Below are 15,566 nucleotides of genomic sequence, written 5' to 3'. Positions count from 1 at the left end.
AACCAAAAGGCATTACAGTAAACTGGTAATGGCCTCCAATGGTTGAAAATGCAGTTTTAGGTTTAGCATCTTCTGACAATTTGATCTGCCAATACCCTGCAGTCACATCAAAAGTGCTTAGACACTTGGCAGATGCCAGTGTATCTATGAGCTCATCTGCCCTGGGTATAGGGTGAGCATCAGTTTTGGTTACCAAGTTGAGACCTCTATAGTCTACACAAAACCGCATTTCCTTCTTTCCATCTTTGGAATGGGGTTTTGGTACAAGTACCACAGGAGAAGCCCATGGACTTTCAGAGTGCTCAACCACTCCTAGTTCTAACATTTTCTGCACCTCTTGCTTTATGCAGTCCCTGACATGGTCAGGCTGCCTATAGATCTTACTTTTGACAGGTAAACTGTCTCCAGTATCTATAGTGTGCTCACACCAAGAAGTGGTACCTGGCACAGTAGAGAAGAGTTCAGAGAATTGATCTAGGAGATTTATGCAATGGTCTTTCTGCTCAGCAGTAAGACAATCAGCCAAAACTACACCTTCCACAAGAGCATCTTGTTCTGTGGAAGAGAAGAGATCAGGTAGAGGATCACTGTCTTCTTCCTGTCCCTCATCAGTTGCCATGAGCAGGGTGAGATCAGCCCTGTCATAGTAGGGTTTCAGGCGGTTTACATGGAGTACCCTAAGGGGACTCCTTGCAGTGCCTAAGTCAACTAAATAGGTGACTTCACCCTTTTTCTCAACAATTGTGTGGGGACCACTCCATTTATCTTGGAGTGCTCTTGGGGCCACAGGCTCCAAGACCCACACTTTCTGCCCTGGTTGGTACTGAACCAAAACAGCCTTCTGATCATGCCATTGCTTCTGGAGCTCTTGGCTGGCCTGAAGGTTTTTACTGGCCTTTTTCATATACTCAGCCATCCTTGATCTGAGGCCAAGTACATAGTCCACAATATCCTGCTTAGGAGTTTTTAAAGGTTGTTCCCAACCCTCCTTTACAAGTGTGAGTGGACCCCTAACAGGGTGTCCAAAAAGAAGTTCAAAGGGGCTGAAGCCCACTCCTTTCTGGGGTACCTCCCTGTAGGCAAAAATGAGGCATGGTAACAGGATATCCCATCTCCTGCGGAGTTTTTCAGGGAGACCCATAATCATGCCTTTGAGAGTTTTGTTAAATCTCTCCACCAGTCCATTTGTTTGTGGATGATAGGGTGTAGTGAACTTGTAAGTTACACCACACTCCTTCCACATGGCCTTTAAGTATGCAGACATGAAATTGCTTCCCCTGTCTGATACTACTTCCTTTGGGAAGCCCACCCTGGAAAATATTCCCAGGAGGGCCTTTGCCACTGCAGGAGCTGTAGTGGTCCTTAAAGGAATAGTTTCAGGATATCTTGTGGCATGGTCCACTACCACCAAGATGAATCTATTGCCTGAAGCAGTAGGAGGGTCAAGGGGGCCAACTATGTCAACCCCTACCCTTTCAAAGGGAACCCCAACCACAGGCAGTGGAATAAGGGGTGCCTTTGGGGTGCCACATGTCTTGCCACTGGCTTAACAGGTTTCACAGGACTTACAAAAATCTTTTGTGTCCTCAGACATTCTAGGCCAATGAAACAAGGAAACAAGTCTGTCCCAAGTTTTCATTTGCCCTAGGTGCCCAGCTAAGGGAATGTCATGTGCCAGTGTTAGGAGGAACTTTCTGTACTCCTGAGGAATCACTAATCTCCTGGCAGCTCCAGGTTTAGGATCCCTATGCTCAGTGTACAAGAGGTTGTCCTCCCAGTAAACTCTGTGAGAGTCACTGACATCCCCATTAGCCTGTTTGACAGCTTGCTGTCTTAGACCCTCTAATGTGGGACAGGTTTGCTGTGCCACACTCAGCTCCTCCCTGGCAGGCCCCCCTTCACCCAAAAGCTCAGCAGTATCTGCTTCCAGCTCCTCTGGTGTAGGTTCTGCACATGGAGGGAATTCTTCTTCCTCAGAAGTTGAATCCACTGTAGAGGGAGGGATAGTAGGAAGTGGTTTGCTTCTACTAGCCCTAGCTTTAGGGAGCACTTGGTCCATTGTTCCAGGATCCAAGCTTCCCTGTCCTTTTTGCTTTTTGGCCTGAGCCCTGGTTAAAGCAAAAATATTCCCTGGGATGCCCAGCATTGCTGCATGGGCCTCCAACTTCACATCTGACCAAGCTGATGTCTCCAAATCATTTCCTAGTAGACAGTCTACAGGTAAATCTGTGGCTACCACAACTTTCTTTGGACCAGTAACCCCCCCCAGTTGAGATTAACAACAGCCATGGGGTGGCTAAGTGTGTTGTTGTGAGCATCGGTTACTTGGTACTGGTGACCAAGTAGGTGTTGTTCAGGGTGGACCAGTTTCTCTATGACCATAGTCACACTGGCACCAGTGTCCCTGTAGGCCTGAACCTCAACACCATTTATTAGGGGTAGCTGCTTGTACTTATCCATATTAAGGGGACAAGCAACTAAGGTGGCTAAATCAATAGCCCCCTCAGAGACTAACACAGCCTCTGTGGCCTCCCTAACAAGGCCAACCCCAACTAAGTTACCAATAGTGAGCCCAGCTACTCCCTTGGATTGGCTATTAGTAGGTTTGCTCCCACCACCACTGCTATTAGTAGGGACACTAGGTGTAGCAGAAGGGGTTGTAGTGGTATGAGGCTTGGTGCTTTTCTTTGGACAACTGGTATCTGTTGTCCAATGGCCTTTTACTTTACATAAATAGCACCATGGTTTCTTTTCTTTGTTTTGATTAAAGGATGATTTGGACCCACCACCCCCACCAGAGTGTTTTTGTGGGCCTGATGAAGACTCATTTTTAGATTTGTCACCACCCTTGTCAGAAGACTTACCATCCTTCTTTTTGTTGCCATCTTTGTCACCCCCTGTATGAACTTTTCTGTTCACCCTTGTTCTGACCCATTTGTCTGCCTTCTTTCCCAATTCTTGGGGAGAGGTCAGATCAGAGTCCACCAAGTACTGGTGCAACAAATCAGACACACAATTATTAAGAATATGCTCTCTCAGGATCAAGTTATACAGGCTTTCAAAATAAGTAACTTTACTGCCATTTAACCACCCCTCCAAGGCCTTCACTGAATGGTCAATGAAATCAACCCAGTCTTGTTAAGACTCCTTTTTGGTCTCTCTGAACTTTATCCTGTATTGGTCAGTGGTTAAGCCATAACCATCCAGGAGTGCATTCTTCAGTACTGTAAATTATTGGCATCACTTTCTTTCACAGTAAGGAGCCTATCCCTACCTTTTCCACTAAATGATAGCCATAGGATAGCAGCCCACTGCCTTTGAGGGACATCCTGTACAACACAGGCCCTCTCAAGTGCAGCAAACCACTTGTTAATGTCATCCCCCTCCTTATAAGGGGGAACTATCTTATGCAGATTCCTGGAATCATGCTCTTTTGCAGGATGACTATGGGGAATACTGCTGCTGCCACCATGGGTTTCTAAACCCAACTTCTGTCTTTCCTTCTCTAATTCTAAAGACTGTCTATCTAAATCCAGCTGTTGCTTTTTAAGCTTCAGTCTGGTTTGTTCCACCCTCAACTTATTGAGTTCCCTTTCTAACAATCTGTCATCAGGGTTGGTGGGAGGGACATTTCTAGATACAGAGGTATGATGGGAATGAACAGAAGGAGACCTGTCCCTTACAGAGGGCACCCTAACAGCTTGGCTGACAGTGTAATGTGAGAGCACATCATCTGTTTGATGTGACTCCACCTCAGTACCAACTATGCTAGACTGTCTTGTAATGGGAAGGCTAAGAAGTTTCTTTCCTGAACCTTTACCTGGGGGAGTCCCTGGATCAGATTGAGAACCATTAGCTACTTTTTCAACAGATGGGGCACTTTTAGCCTTATCTTGTTCTCTAAGCATGTTAAGTAACAGTTCCAAGGAAGGATTCTTCCCTACACTCAAACCTCTCTCTATGCAGAGACTCCTTGCTCCTTTCCAGCTAAGGTGATCATATGCAATCTTAGACAGGTCAACATTTTGGCCTGTGCCAGACATTTTTAGAGAGAGTTAAAGTGATAGAAAAAGAAAAAAAACGTTTGTCAGAGCTTTTAGAAAGACAGAGAAAAAAACTTTTTAAACTTTTTAGAACTTTTTAGAAAGTTTAGAAGTACTTTTCAGCACTTAGAAAAGAGTGAAAAGAGGAAATGCAAAACTTTTTGGCTATGTGTATATACACTGAACTTGTTTTGTATATTTTTCTCTTATGAAAAGTACAATGACAAGAGTGGTAAGTAGTCTCAAAGCACTTATCCCACCACTGCACAACCAATGTAGGAGGCTGGACTGGCTTGTAGTGAGTACCAAGGGGTACTTGCACCTTGCACCAGGCCCAGTTATCCCTTATTAGTGTATAGGGTGTCTAGCAGCTTAGGCTGATAGATAATGGTAGCTTAGCAGAGCAGCTTAGGCTGAACTAGGAGACGTGTGAAGCTCCTACAGTACCACTTAGTGTCATATGCACAATATCATAAGAAAACACAATACACAGTTATACTAAAAATAAAGGTACTTTATTTTTATGACAATATGCCAAAGTATCTTAGAGTGTACCCTCAGTGAGAGAATAGGAAATATACACAAGATATATATACACAATAGCAAAAATATGCAGTATTGTCTTAGAAAACAGTGCAAACAATGTATAGTTACAATAGGATGCAATGGGGGCACATAGGGATAGGGACAACACAAACCATATACTCCAAAAGTGGAATGCGAACCACGAATGGACCCCAAACCTATGTGACCTTGTAGAGGGTTGCTGGGACTATTAGAAAATAGTGAGAGTTAGAAAAATAACCCTCCCCAAGACCCTGAAAAGTGAGTGCAAAGTGCACTAAAGTTCCCCTAAGGACAAAGAAGTCGTGTTAGAGGAATAATGCAGGAAAGACACAAACCAACAATGCAACAACTGTGGATTTCCAATCTAGGGTACCTGTGGAACAAGGGGACCAAGTCCAAAAGTCACAAGCAAGTCGGAGATGGGCATATGCCCAGGAAATGCCAGCTGTGGATGCAAAGAAGCTTCTACTGGACAGAAGAAGCTGAGGTTTCCGCAGGAACGAAAAGGGCTCAAGACTTCCCCTTTGGTGGACGGATCCCTCTCGCTGTGGAGAGTCGTGCAGAAGTGTTTTCCCGCCATAAGAACGCCAACAAGCCTTGCTAGCTGCAAATCGTGCAGTTAGCGTTTTTGGATGTTGCTGTGGCCCAGGAGGGACCAGGAGGTCGCAAATTGGACTAGGAGGTAGAGGGGACGTCATGCAAGACAAGGAGCCCTCTTAGCAGCAGGTAGCATCCGGAGAAGTGCCAGAAACAGGCACTACGAGGATGCGTGAAACGGTGCTCACCAGAAGTTACACAAAGGAGTCCCACGTCGCCGGAGACCAACTTAGAAAGTCGTGCAATGCAAGTTAGAGTGCCGTGGACCCAGGCTGGACTGTGCACAAAGGATTTCCGCCGGAAGTGCACGGAGGCCGGAGTAGCTGCAAAAGTCGCGGTTCCCAGCAATGCAGTCTAGCGAGGTGAGGCAAGGACTTACCTCCACCAAACTTGGCCTGAAGAGTCACTGGACTGTGGGAGTCACTTGGACAGAGTTGCTGGATTCGATGGACCTCGCTCGTCGTGCTGAGAGGAGACCCAAGGGACCGGTAATGCAGCTTTTTGGTGCCTGCGGTTGCAGGGGGAAGATTCCGTCGACCCACTGGAGATTTCTTCGGAGCTTCTAGTGCAGAGAGGAGGCAGACTACCCCCACAGCATGCACCACCAGGAAAACAGTCGAGAAGGCGGCAGGATCAGCGTTACAGAGTTGCAGTAGTCTTCTTTGCTACTATGTTGCAGGTTTGCAGGCTTCCCGCGCGGTCAGCAGTCGATTCCTTGGCAGAAGGTGAAGAGAGAGATGCAGAGGAACTCGGCTGAGCTCTTGCATTCGTTATCTAAAGTTTCCCCAGAGACAGAGACCCTAAATAGCCAGAAAAGAGGGTTTGGCTACTTAGGAGAGAGGATAGGCTAGCAACACCTGAAGGAGCCTATCACAAGGAGTCTCTGACGTCACCTGGTGGCACTGGCCACTCAGAGCAGTCCAGTGTGCCAGCAGCACCTCTGTTTCCAAGATGGCAGAGGTCTGGAGCACACTGGAGAAGCTCTGGACACCTCCCAGGGGAGGTGCAGGTCAGGGGAGTGGTCACTCCCCTTTCCTTTGTCCAGTTTCGCGCCAGAGCAGGGCGAAGGGGTCCCCTGAACCGGTGTAGACTGGCTTATGCAGAATTGGGCACATCTGTGCCCAAGAAAGCATTTCCAGAGGCTGGGGGAGGCTACTCCTCCCCTGCCTTCACACCATTTTCCAAAGGGAGAGGGTGTAACACCCTCTCTCAGAGGAAGTCCTTTGTTCTGCCATCCTGGGACAAGCCTGGCTTGACCCCAGGAGGGCAGATGCCTGTCTGAGGGGTTGGCAGCAGCAGCAGCTGCAGTGAAACCCCAGGAAAGGCAGTTTGGCTGTACCAGGGTCTGTGCTACAGACCACTGGGATCATGGGATTGTGCCAACAATGCCAGGATGGCATAGAGGGGGCAATTCCATGATCATAGACATGTTACATGGCCATATTCGGAGTTACCATGGTGAAGCTACATATAGGTAGTGACCTATATGTAGTGCACGCGTGTAATGGTGTCCCCGCACTCACAAAGTCCGGGGAATTGGCCCTGAACAATGTGGGGGCACCTTGGCTAGTGCCAGGGTGCCCTCACACTAAGTAACTTTGCACCTAACCTTTACCAGGTAAAGGTTAGACATATAGGTGACTTATAAGTTACTTAAGTGCAGTGTAAAATGGCTGTGAAATAACGTGGACGTTATTTCACTCAGGCTGCAGTGGCAGGCCTGTGTAAGATTTGTCAGAGCTCCCTATGGGTGGCAAAAGAAATGCTGCAGCCCATAGGGATCTCCTGGAACCCCAATACCCTGGGTACCTCAGTACCATATACTAGGGAATTATAAGGGTGTTCCAGTAAGCCAATGTAAATTGGTAAAATTGGTCACTAGCCTGTTAGTGACAATTTAGAAAGAAATGAGAGAGCATAACCACTGAGGTTCTGATTAGCAGAGCCTCAGTGAGACAGTTAGTCACTACACAGGTAACACATTCAGGCACACTTATGAGCACTGGGGCCCTGGGTTACCAGGGTCCCAGTGACACATACAACTAAAACAACATATATACAGTGAAAAATGGGGGTAACATGCCAGGCAAGATGGTACTTTCCTACACCCTTCCTATTTGCGAGTCGGAAATGCATTTTGCGAGTCGGAACCGACTCGCAAAATGCATTTCTGAATGGCAAAGTGGCTTTTGCGCCCCGGAAACGGCGATTTTCGCCGTTTGCGAAGCGCAAACACTTTGCTACATCTCGCCCCTTGTTCCTTCCACTGCACACTGATCTTTCTTTGTTACCTCATTTCTCCCATTGAACACCGATCTTTGTTACCTCATTTCTCCCACTGAACACTGACCTACGTTACCTCATTCCTCCCATTGAACACAGACCTTCGTTACCTCATTCCTTCCACTGCACACAGACCTTCATTACCTCATTCGTCCCACTGCACACGGACCTTCATTACCTCATTCGTCCCACTGCACATCGATCTTCGTTACCTTATTCCTCCCACTGCACACTAACCTTCGTTACCTCATTCCTCCCACTGCACACTGATATTCGTTACCTAATTCCCCCATTGCACACTGATCTTTGTTACCTCATTCCTCCCACTGCACACCGATTTTTGTTTCCTCATTTCTCCCACGGCACACTGATCTTTGTTACCTCATTCCTCTCACTACACACTGATCTTTGTAACCTCATTCCTCCCACTTCACACTGATCTTTGTTACGTCATTCCACCCACTGAACACCAACCTGTGTTATCTCATTCCTCCCACTGCACACTGATCTTTGTTACGTCGTTCCTCCCACTGCACACCGATCTTTGTTACCTCATTCCTCCCACTGCACACTGATCTTCCTTACCTACTTCCCCCATTGCACACTCATCTTTGTTACCTCATTCCTCCCAATGCACACTGATCTTTGTTACCTCATTCCTGCCACTGAACACTGAACTTTGTTACCTTGTTCCTCCCACTGCACACCAATCGTTGTTACCTCGTTCCTCCCACTGCACACTGACCTTCGTTACCTCCTTCCTCCAGCTGCACATCGATCTTCGTTACCTCATTCCTTCAACTGCACACTTACCTTCGTTACCTCATTCCTCCCACTGCACATCGATCTGCGTTACCTCTTTACTCCCACTGCACACCGATCTTTGTTACCTTGTTCCTCCAACTGCACATTGACCTTTGTTACCTCATTCCTCCCACTGCACCCTGACCTTCGTTACCTCGTTCTTCCCACTGCACACTGACCTTCGTTACCTCATTCCTCCCACTGCACATCGATCTTCGGTACCTCATTCCTTCTACTGCAGACGGACCTTCATTACCTCATTCCTCCCACTGCACATCGATCTTTGTTACCTCATTCCTCCCACTGCACATCGATCTTCGTTATGTCATTCCTCCCACTGCACACTGACATTCGTTACCTTATTCCCCCATTGCACATTGATCTTTGTTACCTCGTTCCTCCCACTGCACACCGATCTTTGTTACCTCATTCCTCCCACTGCACACTGATCTTCCTTACCTACTTCCCCCATTGCACACTCATCTTTGTTACCTCATTCCTCCCAATGCACAGTGATCTTTGTTACCTCATTCCTGCCACTGAACACTGAACTTTGTTACCTTGTTCCTCCCACTGCACACCAATCATTGTTACCTCGTTCCTCCCACTGCACACTGACCTTCGTTACCTCATTCCTCCAGCTGCACATCGATCTTCGTTACCTCATTCCTTCAACTGCACACTTACCTTCGTTACCTCATTCCTCCCACTGCACATCGATCTGCGTTACCTCTTTCCTCCCACTGCACACTGACCTTCGTTACCTAATTCCCCATTGCACACTGATCTTCATTACCTCATTCCTCTCACTGCACATCGATCTTCATTACCTCATTCCTCCCACTGCACACTGATCTTCGTTACCTAATTCCCCCATTCCAAACTGATCTTTATTGCCTCATTCCTCCCACTGCACACCGATCTTTGTTTCCTCATTCCTCTCACTGCACACTGATCTTTGTTACCTCATTCCTCCCACTGCACACTGATCTTTGTAGACTCATTCCTTCCACTTCACACTGATCTTTGTTACCTCATTCCACCCACTGAACATTGACCTTTGTTACCTCATTCCTCCCACTGCACACTGATCTTTGTTACCTCATTCCTCCCACTGCGTACCTATCTTTGTTCGCTCATTCCTCCCACTGCACACTGATTTTCGTTACCACATTCCTCCCACTGAACACCAACCTTTGTCACCTCATTCCACACACTGCACACTGATCTTCGTTACCTCATTCCTCCTGCTGCACACTGACCTTTGTTACCTCCTTCCTCCCACTGCACATCGATCTTCATTACCTCATTCCTCCCACTGAACACTGACCTTTGTTACCTCATTCCTCACACTGCACACTGACCTTCGCTACTTCATTCCTCCTTCCGCACATTGATCTTTGTTACCTCATTCCTCCACTGCACACTGATTTTCGTTACCTCATTCCTCATACTGAACACCAACCTTTGTCACCTCATTCCACACACTGCACACTGATCTTTGTTACCTTTTTCCTCCCACTGAACACGGACTTTTGTTACCTCATACCTCCCACTGCACACTGATCTTCGTTACCTAATTTCCCCATTGCACACTGATCTTTGTTACCTTATTCCTTCCACTGCACACCGATATTTGTTACCTCATTCCTCCCACTGCACACTGATCTTTGTTACCTAATTCCTCCTACTGCACACTGATATTTGTTACCTCATTCCTCCTACTGCACACTGATCTTTGTAATCTCATTCCTCCCACTTCACACTGATCTTTGTTTCCTCATTGCACCCACTGAACACCCACCTGTGTTACCTCATTCCTCCCACTGCACACTGATCATTGTTACCTCGTTCCTCCCGCTGGACACTGATCATTGTTACCTCGTTCCTCCCACTGCACACTGACTTTCGTTACCGCATTCCTCCCACTGCACATCGATCTTCGTTACCTCATTCCTCCCACTGAACACTGACCTTTGTTACCTCATTCCTCACACTGCACACTGACCTTCGTTACCTAATTCCTCCCACCGCACATTGATTTGTGTTACCTCATGCCTCCCACTGCGCACTGATTTTCGTTACCTTATTCCTCCCGCTGAAAACCAACCTTTGTCACCTCATTCCACACACTGCACACTGATCTTCGTTACCTCATTCCTCCCACTGCACACTGACCTTCATTACCTCATTCCTCCCACTGCACATCGGTCTTCATTACCTCATTCCTCCCACTGAACACTGACCTTTGTTACCTCATTCCTCACACTGCACACTGACCTTTTTCACCTCATTCCTCCCACTGCACATTGATCTTTGTTACCTCATTCCTCCCACTGCACACTGATTTTCGTTACCTCATTCCTCCCACTGCACATCGGTCTTCATTACCTCATTCCTCCCACTGAACACTGACCTTTGTTACCTCATTCCTCACACTGCACACTGACCTTTTTCACCTCATTCCTCCCACTGCACATTGATCTTTGTTACCTCATTCCTCCCACTGCACACTGATTTTCGTTACCTCATTCCTCCCACTGAACACCTAACTTTATCATCTCATTCCACACACTGCACACTGATCTTTGTTACCTCATTCCTCCCACTGAACATGGCCCTTTGTTACCTCATTCCTCCCACTGCACACCGATCTTTGTTACCTCATTCCTCCCACTGCACACCGATCTTTGTTAACTCATTCCCCCCACTGCACACTGATCTTTGTTACCTCATTCCCCCACTGCACACTGATCTTCGTTACCTCATTCCTCCCACTGCACACTGATCTTTGTAACCTCATTCCTCCAACTCCACACTGATCTTTGTTACCTAATTCCACCCACTGAACACCAACCAGTGTTACCTCATTCCTCTCTCTGCACACTGATCTTTGTTACCTCATTCCTCCCACTTCACACTGATCTTTGTTACCTCATACCTCCCACTGAACACGACCTTTGTTAATTCCCTCTCGCAGGCAGCCCGCACACCTTTTTAGCTCCTCCCCTCTCACTTCCCACCCGCCTTTGTTTTCTCCTTCTTATCTGCTGCACATTAACCTTTGTCACTCCCTCCTCAGCCGCTCCTCTCACACCCTTGTTACGTCCTTTGGTAACACCGCAGCCTCACCTTATTTGCCTCCTTGTCACCTGCTGCGCTCCCACCTTTGTTACCTCATCTCCTGCTACACTCACACCTTTGTTAACTCCTTCTTTTCCTGCTGCACTCCTACCTTTGTTACCTCCTCTCCTGCTGTACGTCCACCTTTGTTACATCCTTCTATCCTGCTGCACTCACAGCGTTGTTATCTCCTTAGCTGTTGCTCTCACACCTTTGTTACCTCCTCAGCTGTTGCTCTCACACCTTTGTTACCTCATCAGCTGCTGCTCTCACACCTTTGTTACCTCTCTTCACCTGCTGCACTCACAGTGTAAGGCGGGGTCAGTGCACGAGGGTAGGGTGCTGTGGTGTTACTGTGGAGTCATATTGTGCACGTACATAGTGTCACAAGCACCCCCACACCCCCCTCGTGCTACAGGGAATAGCGCATAGTGACACTCAGGCTGCAGCTCCTTGAAACCCCGAGCCCTGGCGAGGCGCTGCTGAATAACAGCACACGCTGGAACCTGGACCCTGGGCCTCCTGCCAACATCCGTGACCATCAGCACAATGTGTAGCGCCTTGGCACCACTCCACAGTAGGCGCAGCCTCGCACACACGCCAGGGCAGGGCGACCTCAGCAGCCACACAAAAGACTCCTGCCACCCTCAGCAGCGCTGTTCTGTTGATTGGTTTATCCATGATTGTCATATTTGATTTACTAGCAAGTCCCTAGTAAAGGGCACTAGAGGTGCCAGGGCTTGTACACTAAATGCTGCTAGTGGGGCTGCATGTGTGTCCAGTCTTGCACTGCCAGTTTGACTTGGCAACTGTACCCACTTGCCAGGCCCACACCTTCCCTTTCACTACATGTCAGGCACCCCTAAGGTCGGCCCTGGGTGGCCTCAAGGGCAGAGTGCGGTGTATTCAGAGGGTGCACCATTACAAAACAGGCCGGGCTAAAAGAACTACCACCGGATGGACAAGAAAAAGGATTTTCCTGTTAGAAACCCTCGCCCGCCAGGGCGACCCTTTGGTGGCATGCTTCATCATTGGGTTTCTTCCCGTTCCACTGCGGAGTGGGCGTGCTACGACCTACGGGATACGTGGGAGCACTGATGTAGTCTTGTCAATGTGATTCACCGGAGGGATAGGAGGGGTGGGGTCTCTTGGAGGCGCTATGATTAAAAAGGGGATGCGGAAGTGGGGGATGTAATGTCCCTGACTCCCTAGTCTACATGTTTCGAAGCCTTACCCCTAGGCTCCTCTTCAGGACCAAGGTGGACTCCCTGGTGCCACTCCTAGTTTGGCTACCTCTAATAAAAGCATAAATACAGACATGCTCTGTGATATGGTGCAATTCACCTTACTAATGTGGTGTTGTAAGATGTATAATAGCAATGTGGAAGTGTTTGGATTCAAGTATTTCTAACTGTCTCTTAAAGGTTTCACAATAGATGTGTTTCAGTAGTGTACTCAATTGTGTGAGAACATTTAGTTGCACTTAGGTACTGAGTGAGTTTTGTAATATTTCGCTTTCTATTCTTTTGTACGGAAAAGGAAAACCCATGTAATATTTACTTTCCGTACTGGCTCGTGACACGGAGGCGTTATAGCAATGTTGGCCCACGTGCTCATCTTGCAAACTGGCATGTTCAGAAAAGCGTTTAGTTCAGAACGTTTTGGTTTGGAACGAACGATGGTGACGTTTTTCGACGCAGGCATCTTCTGGCAGCAGCGGTTTTGTGAGAGTGGTTTATCACATGAATTAAGCCCATTTGACGATCTTACAGGCTCTGTGTGCTCCGATTACTAGAGATAGGGAGGAGTTGAGGATGATTCCTAGGTTGTGGGTGTTGTCAGTCGGAGTAGGTGGTGCGCTGAGCGATGTAGGACACCCAGAGTCTTCCCAGACTGGGGTGGAGTTTCCAAAGATGATTAGCTCGGTCTTGTCCGAGTTGAGCTTGAGGCAGCTCTCCTTCATCCAGGCAGGGATGCCTTTCATCCCAGACTGAATGTTCCTCTGAGCTTTGTCCAGGTCTTCAGTGAGGGAGATGATGAGTTGTGTGTCATCGGTGTAAAACACGGTGTTCATTTCGTGGCTTCTGACAATGGATGCCAGCGGGGCTATGTTGAAGAGCGTTGGGGTCAGGAAGGATCCCGGAGGGACTCCGCACCTGACTTTTGTTGGTTTGCATATGAAGGGTGGGAGCCTGACTTTCTGTGTTCTTCCGGTGAGGAAGGAATGGATCCATTGCCAGGCTTTTCTGCAGATTCCTGCATCGTGGTGTCTGGTGCATAAGGTACTGTGGAAGACCGTGTAGAAGGCTGCTGAGAGGTCAGGGAGTACGAGTGCTGAGGTGTGTCCACGGTCCAGCTTTGTGCGGATGTCATCAGTGGCTGCAAGGAGAGTGGCTATGCTGTGGTTGCGGCAGACTCCAAACTGAGAGGTATCCAGAGAGTTGTTGACCTCGAGGAACTGTCGCAGTTGCAAGTTTATGGCTTTTTCCAGGATTTTGGTTGGGTAGGGTAGCAGCGAGATGCAGCGGAAGTCCTTGAGCTGTGATCGGTCAGCTGTGGGTTTCTTCAGGAGAGCGAGGACTTTGGTGTGTTTCCAATGTTCAGGGAAGGTGGCTGCCGTGATGGAGCAGTTCAGCATCTTGGGGAGTTCGGGGGTGACGGATGTACTGGCTTTGTTGTAGATGTGGTGAGGCCACGGGCCTGTTGGAGCTCCGGAGTGAATGCTGTTCATGATGATTTTAGTCTCTTCTGTGGTGAGCGTGGACCGTCTGTGGATGGTTTGGGTGGGTTCCTGGGGGCTGAGTCGGTCGTAGGTGCTCACGTTGGGTGGGATCTGTGGGAGAAAGTTGCCATAAATGTCCTAATTTTGTGGTGGAAGAACAGAGCTTGCCTCCTCTTGTGAAGTCTCAGGGACTGGGCTGTTCTGCTGAGATTCCTGACTTGCCAAGAGGTGCCAAATCCAGTCCCTGGGCCCTTGGAAGTGCAAGGTGGTGACCTGAAGGAAAATCCAGGCACAGAGGCAGTTGTGGCAGAAAAATCGCTGCAGCGCCTGCACCCTGGCTGGAAAATCAAAGCAGCACCTGTATTGTGGCTGTGAAATTGGCATATCACCTGCTTCAGCGCAGATCCATCATTGCTATGCATCTGGATTTTTCACACCTCATCCCTGGCCGTCATTTTCTTTATTGATGTTGCACTGCAATAAGGAATACATGCAGCGCCAGCACAGCAGGAAAGGCACACATCGCCCATCCGGCGGGAAAAGAATCATTGCATCGCAAACACGGTAGGAAAAGAAGCCATGCATCACACGTAGAGCAGGGAAATAATCAACGCATTGCTAGCTATTTCGACACATCAACACGTCTGCGGACCCCATCATCTGTGTTTTTGACGCATCTAAGCTACTGTGTGCCACAAGGATATAACCACTGATTTTTTCAGGATTAAGACACTTTTAAACCTTTAAAAAGTGATAACTTCGTTTTGGTATGTTGTATTTTTGTCAGTCTGTTTTTTTTAGAAAAATATTGGCTATTTTTCAAAACTGGTGTTGAGTACTTGTGTGGTGTTTTACTGTTTTACTGTATGTGTGTACAAATACTTTACTTGTTGCCTCTCAGAAAAGCGTGACTGCTTGTGCCAAGCTGCCAAGGGGGTGAGCAGGGATTATCTTAGGTGTGTGACTCCCTTACCCTGACTAGAGTAGCAGTCAATACTTGGACAGGGTGTAAACTGGCTGCCAATTAGAGACCCCATTTCTAACAACACCCTGGTCTGCTGGGTGCAAACAGGATCTCCTGTCACCCTCAGCAGCGCCTTGACACACCTGGTCTGCTGGGAGCACACAGAGGCTCCTGTCACCCTAAGCAGAGCTTTACCCTACATCTGCTGGGAGCACACAGGGACTCCTGTCATCCCTAACAGTGTCCTGACAGTCCTGGTCTGCTGAGAGCAATGTGAGGGAGGGCCTTCTTTGACAGGGCGATTGTGAGAAAGTAGCCTCTTTCTAGCCTTGTTACCCCCACTTTTGGCCTGTTTGTGAGTGTATGTCAGGGTGTTTTCACTGTCTCACTGGGATCCTGCCAGCCAGGGCCCAGTGCTCATGTGAAAACCCTATGTTTTCAGTATGTTTGTTTTGTGTCACTG

At 48.1% G+C, this 15,566-nt stretch overlaps 1 protein-coding gene across 3 annotated transcripts in view; it reads right to left on the bottom strand.

Annotated features, from left to right (window-relative positions):
* LOC138283073 (4-galactosyl-N-acetylglucosaminide 3-alpha-L-fucosyltransferase FUT6-like) overlaps nt 1-15,566 on the bottom strand; it is a 117,684-nt gene that overhangs the window by 35,233 nt on the left and 66,885 nt on the right. The gene's annotated exons all lie outside the window — the stretch shown is intronic.

The sequence above is a fragment of the Pleurodeles waltl genome, chromosome 2_2 (assembly GCF_031143425.1).
Source record: "Pleurodeles waltl isolate 20211129_DDA chromosome 2_2, aPleWal1.hap1.20221129, whole genome shotgun sequence".
In the NCBI taxonomy this organism is placed as follows: domain Eukaryota; kingdom Metazoa; phylum Chordata; class Amphibia; order Caudata; family Salamandridae; genus Pleurodeles; species Pleurodeles waltl.
Note: the sequence above shows the minus strand (reverse complement) of the source record. Positions and strands in the feature narration are given on the sequence as shown.